Here is a 6,548-nt window from a genome sequence, read left to right on the forward strand (position 1 = left end):
GTGTCATTTGTTCCTCATTCTCTCCCTTTCCCTCCCTCCCATCTCCACCCACGAGTTGTGTAGTTCACTTTCATCTATGTCCAGTGCCATCCACTGCTGCAATTTTCACCCTTTTTCCTCTGATTCTGTGCCCTCCCCCCACCTGCATACAGATATGCATATGAATGCACTGTGTATAATGTAAAGAATACAAAAATCAGCAGCAAAAGGAAAAACAAATTAAGAAAAGTGTCCTTCGTTTCCATATCTTTGCAATTCAGTATACATATTATTTTATGTACATATAAAGAGGCGCTTGAGCATTATGTCTTTGTGTAATTAGTCATTTCCAGTGTATTTTAGATCCAACTTTGGCATATCAGAAAAAACAGAGCATATTCAGTTTTAAAAAGACTTTTTTTAATTGACATGGAAGTCATATTGGCATGGCAGTGATATTCCAAACACGGATACAATGTACCCCGATCAAGTTCACCCCCCCCTCCCCCAGCAACTCTCATTCTTCTCCTTCTTTCAACAAGTTTCATCATTTTCTTTTCACACATGCATATAAAGTTCTGCGACTACATTCACCATTATTGGCATTGCCAAAGTAATTGTGAGGCAGGATGTAGCAACTCATACATCTTCTGAACTAGAAGGTAGGATCCACTGGAGAAGAAGAAACGGTCTTAACCTCTGTATCCAGTGGCTGACAGATTTTCACACATAGCATATGTGTAATAAATACATACCAAGAAAAAAAACATAGCCATTAGAAACCTCAAATTTGCTGTTAGAATCAGGTTATGAAGGCTATGTATCCCCCAGGAAGGTCTAATTTCTACTATCCTCTGCAGATATTGTCATGGAGGTGGGTGGACAAGAAAAATTTTCTGAGGACAGATCTTGAGACATGGAGAATGTGGTCAAAGCCCAGACAATCAAACAACATTCTATTTCATCCTCATGGTACTCAAGGGGAGAGTAATCAGTGCACACAAAGTGAGATTTCATCTCTGTGTGTGTGTGTGTGTGTGTGTGTGTGTGTGTGTGTGTGTGTGTGTGTGTGTGTGTGTGTGTGTGTGTGTGTGTCCCAGTAGTTGCTCTTATGGAAAAGGAGGTTTATTTAGTTTCTGCTGGATCACTCTGCATTGTGTGCTGTGGGGATTTGCATATAAAAGTTTATCTTTGCAGATAAATTTTGTAGACATTGGACTACAACCAGCTACCCTGAGTGTTTTTGGGTGTACCACCATTTGTGATTTTGCAAATGAGTTCGTTGTGGTGAGTGGATACAGCTTTAAGTTGTTTGTGGCCACATCAGTCCAATCTTGAAGGCTGCCCTCCTCAAATCTCACCATGCTCCCTCCTCCTCCCTCTTAAAAGGATTATTTGTGAATGCCTCTAGTACCCCCCTGATTAATTCCGTGTATTTTTTCAGTCCTCAAGTTTTTGACAAGTACTTATGGATCACATTACATACATAACTGCGCTGTGATAGTATGATGTGATGCCAATAGAGAGACTCAGAGATCGCATTCCATTTTTTTGTTTACAGTTGACTGGCAGTCATGTAAATGAGACAATGTCCATTAGTTCTTTCTCAGTCCAGAACTGGCCCACACCACTCTACTCACATTCTATTGGGAGAACTTTTTACGTGGCCTCAATGAAATATAAGAGCTGGGGATATCAGCCAGTCTTAACCATAGATTGTTCCTATGATAACATTCATTTAACAATATTGTTATTAGTTAAAACACATCTTTCTTATGTTTTGATTGACTTTTCTTTGGTACTGGGGATCAAACTCAGGATGTTGCACTTGCTAGGCAAGTACTTTGCCACTGAGCTACTTGGCTACTTCTTACTATAGACATTGTAAAGAGTGGGGAGAGATCCTTGTTTTCTCAATATTAATGATTCATTTCCTTATAGTTGCAGAGGTCACTCTGACCATATTGAAAATTAATTCTGAGTCATCTGTTTCTTCTTGCTTATTAGTATCTTTCATTTTTAGTCATCTGATAGATGACATTCTACAGTGCAATGAAAATATAGTGAAAACAATTGCCAAAGAAAATTATAAATCTTACAAAAGGTGCTAGATTTTATGCTGTCAGAAATATGATTTGGGTGATAGAAGGGAATTTGATAGGGCCAATAAATGGAGGAAAAAAGGGTAGATTTGGGTCTTGCCTGCAGTCCCAGGTACTTGGGAGATAGAACTGTGGAGGATCTAAATTTGAGGCTAACAGGAGCAAAAATCTTAGCAAGACCCCATCTCAGTCAGTAGCTGGGCAGGGTAGTATGATCCTATGATCCGAGCCAAGTGAGGCTGTAGGTAGGAAAATCTCAGTCTAAGGCTAGCCCCTGGCAAAATGTGTTAACCTCTGAAAAATAACTAAAGCAAAATAGGCTCGAAATGTGGTTCAAGTGTTAGAGTGCCTGTCTAGCAGGTACAGGGTCCCAGAGTTCAAACACCAGCACTACAAGGAGAATAAAAAGAGAAATAAGATCAGATATTGTACCAACTTCTTACTTAGAGGTAAATAAATATCAAAGTTAAAGAAGCCAGTGAGAAAGCTGGTAAAATACTCAATCTTATTTTTAATTTCCCTTTTTATCATTATGCTACAGAAAAGTCAAGAGTGTTATATTGCACTCAAATAATTTCAGTTATACTACATACACACAAAAAAACTCAGCACATGCTTTAGTCACCAGCTGGTCTAATCACTCATGCAAAACTTTGATATTAATCCAGATTAAAAAAGTGTAAAAACAAAGTAGTTGGGTATGGGTGGCTCACCTCTGTAATCCTAGCTACCCTAGAGACAGAGATCCAGAGCATCCTAATTCAAAGCCAGTCCTGGCAGAACATTCTATGAGACTCTATCTTTCAAACAACCAGCAAAAATCAGGGCAGGAGGCATGTCTCAAGTGGTAAGGTGTTAACCAAACAAGCAAGTCCAACAAGAAACCATAAAACAAATTAAATAAAAACAATGTAAAGGTTTTCTCATCAGGCTTATTTCTTTATCTAATCCTTCTTGGTTTTTCAATGCTTCCTATGAAAATTTTTTCACAACTTTAATGGGAAGAGATCAAAATTTTGAGGACAAAACCAGAATAAGCTCAGGTCTAGAAAGGATAGGTTGACAGGAGACTAATGGAGCATTCATGTGGCAGGGCTGGAAGACAGAGTAAGGGACAAAATCACCCTTTTGCTTGGCTCATTAGAATCCTGACAGGCCTCTTCCATTTTTTACAAGTAAAAGAAACATTCTGGGCATATAATGACACAATGAGTATTCATATCTTCTTTGCAGTGGTTAGGCTAAAATGTCAGAACAGATGTAAACTGTAGAGTCTTATAAACCCTTACATGTTTTAAAAATCATTGTTTATTTTTATATCATTGTATGATATTAAAGATGCCTTCACATGAATTTCTATTGAAACTACTTTTATCATTCAGTTAGGTATATTTTTAATATTTTTATGTTGCTTTGAGCCAAGGGTTATTTATAAGCTTATCAACTTTATAAGCTTTTCAACTTTCAAATATTTGAACTTTTAAGGATATGTTCCATCACAGGCAGAGAACATATTCTAATCACTTGAAATTTATTGACTATAAAAATTATTAAGTATAACCTGGCATTTTGTCTATCTTTATGACTATACTGTTGTACTGGATAAGAATGTATTTCACAGTTATTGGATAAGATGGTCTATAAATATCAATTGGGTCAAGGTGGTTGATAGAGACTCTTTAGTTTTAGAAAAAATTAAATGCCTAATCATTTGGGGAATAGAAATTAAATATGGTAAATTCATATACAAGGCTATTTTATTGCTAAGCACACAGGACCAATTTTTCTCTGTTGACTTCCTCAAATTTGGAAAATGCTCTCATTAGCTCAATATAGCTCACTGAATTTTCCTTTCAGACAGATTTCCTGAGTGGCTGAGAATGACTATAAACACAGTTCTTGATGCCTAGTATACAATTCACAAAGAAACATGTATTGTCAGAACTCCTGAAGTATCAGCACTTTAAGCCTCAGCTTTCTAAGAATTCCCTTGAAGGACTATTCAGAACTCCAGTGACCTATAAATTTGGAAATAAGACCTCATACTTTTGGGCCTGAGCTTGCCTTGGAACATGATCCTTCTATCTCCAACTTCAACCTAGCTGGATTCCAGGAGTGTGCCACACTAGTCTTTATATTTCTTAATAATGGAAATGTGCAATTAGCACATTAAAAAATAGCAAATTTTTCTAAGCAAGTAAGTAGCTTAAGGGTCTGAGCATTCTATCTTCTACTGCTGATGTTCAAACTATGAGTTATATTTCCCCCAGAAGCCAGAGTGATGACCCTGATACCCAAGGTTCAATATAAACTAAAACAACAGGGAACATCTATTGGAAACTGAATATATCACCCTAAAATATGCTACAGCATAAGGATTATAACACCTCAAAATATGCCACTTTGGCATAAAGATTAGTTTGAGCTGAAAGCAACTGAGAGAAAGAAATTTAAGATTTTCTTTTTTAAAAAAAAAATTTAAGGGAGCTCTTCTTCCCCTTCTCCGGGAAAACACCAAATGGCGGATGACGCGGGTGCAGCAGGAGAGCCCGGAGGTCCGGGGCCCGGGCTTGGGAGGCCGTGGCGGCTTCCGTGGAGGCTTGGTAGTAGGTAGTATCAGTCTCCGGGGCCGAGGTTGCAGCCGTGGTAGAGGCCGGGGTCGGGGTCGTGGCCGCGGGGCTCGTGGAGGCAAGGCCGAAGACAAGGAATGGATCCCCGTCACCAAACTGGGCCGTCTGGTTAAGGACCTGAAGATCAAGTCTCTGGAGGAGATCTACCTTTTCTCCCTGCCCATCAAGGAATCTGAGATTATTGACTTCTTCCTGGGGGCTTCACTCAAAGATGAGGTATTGAAGATTATGCCCGTGCAGAAGCAAACTCGAGCTGGCCAGCGCACCAGGTTCAAGGCATTTGGAGCCATTGGCGACTACAACGGCCACGTTGGTCTGGGGGTTCAGCGCTCCAAGGAGGTGGCCACGGCCATCTGGGGGCCATCATCTTGGCCAAGCTCTCCATCGTCCCTGTGCGGGGAGGTTACTGGGGGAACAGGATTGGCAAGCCTCACACTGTCCCGTGCAAGGTGACAGGCCGCTGCGGTTCTGTGCTGGTGCGCCTCATTCCTGCCCCCAGAGGCACTGGATTGTGTCAGCTCCTGTCCCCAAGAAGCTGCTGCTGATGGCTGGAATCCATGACTGCTCCATCTCAGCCAGGGGCTGTGCTGCTACCTTGGGGAACTTCACCAAAGCCACCTTTGATGCCATCTCTTAAGACCTACAGTTACCTGACCCCTGATCTCTGGAAAGAGACCGTATTCACCAAATCTCCTTATCAGGAATTCACTGACCATCTTGTGAAAACCCACACCAGAGTCTCTGTGCAGAAGACCCAAGCTCCAGCTGTGGCTACAACATAGAATTTTATACAAAAACAATAAAGTGAATCAAGCCTGTTAAAAAAATTTTTAAGGGAGTTTTTTTTTATTGTGAAAATACTGTACAGAGGGGTTACAATTACATGAGCAAGGTAATGAGTACATTTCTTATCAAGCATTGTTCTTTTTCGTTACTTCCCTCCTATTTGCCTAATACAGAACATGTCTGCAAATGTCTTCCCCTCCCTCACCTGTCTCTACCAAAAAGAATAGAAGCTAATTGAGGCAACTCTAGAACCTTTTCAGCCCATAAGTAATACCAAAGGAATATGTCTGCCACACCTCACAACTTGCCAGCCCTCAATGCTCCAATTCTTTTTCTTTTGTCTGTCATTCCTATATAAATTCATTGCATCTTTATTAAGGTGTGTTATAAAGTCCAAACTCTCTCTACCCCTTTGATTGCTTCCTTGTACATAAGCAATGCATGTTAATAAACTCATTTACTTTTCTTTTGTTAATCTGACTTTTATTGATCTAGTTTACAGAGCTCAAATCAAGGACTCTAAAAGTGGAGAAGGAAAAGGACTCCCCCCCCACCCCTCACCTAATCTACAAAATCAAACAAGTTTGAACTTGATTGGTACATTTTTATCAAGCAGAATTTTTAGCTGCAAGCAACAGAAATGAACTCTGAATGATCTGAGCTGAAAAAAAACACGAGAAAATTGAGGAATTATAGGTATCTTGTGCAAAAGTGGTAGGCAGGCTAGACAGTTGAGACTTTAAGATGGACAGGAAATGAGGGGTAAGTCTGAGCCAGATGAACCTGCAGTTGCAGTGGCCTGAGGGGACATATGGGGCTGCCATCTTCCTGTTTGTCTCCAAGATAATTCCTGCATTCTGCAAAGGAGCATAGGATCAGCCCCAGATGTTCACAAATCCCTTTCTCAGCTACCAGAAATATTATTCAGCTAAGGATTTTTCACCTTTTAGAAACAAGTTAAACACAGTATTTCACCAAGTGTCATATGGCAGGAAATACCTTCTAAATAGGAAATGTATTCAGACAATAGCAGGAAAAGGTGATAAATGTC

The 6,548-nt window shown here is 40.0% G+C and overlaps 1 pseudogene; it reads left to right on the forward strand.

The window, feature by feature from the left end:
- Window positions 1-4,599: 4,599 nt before the first annotated feature.
- Window positions 4,600-5,499, forward strand: LOC138817262 (small ribosomal subunit protein uS5 pseudogene; annotated as a pseudogene).
- Window positions 5,500-6,548: the final 1,049 nt, after the last annotated feature.

The sequence above is a fragment of the Dipodomys merriami genome, unplaced genomic scaffold (assembly GCF_024711535.1).
Source record: "Dipodomys merriami isolate MVZ:Mamm:240054 unplaced genomic scaffold, mDipMer1.0.p SCAF_7, whole genome shotgun sequence".
NCBI lineage: Eukaryota > Metazoa > Chordata > Mammalia > Rodentia > Heteromyidae > Dipodomys > Dipodomys merriami.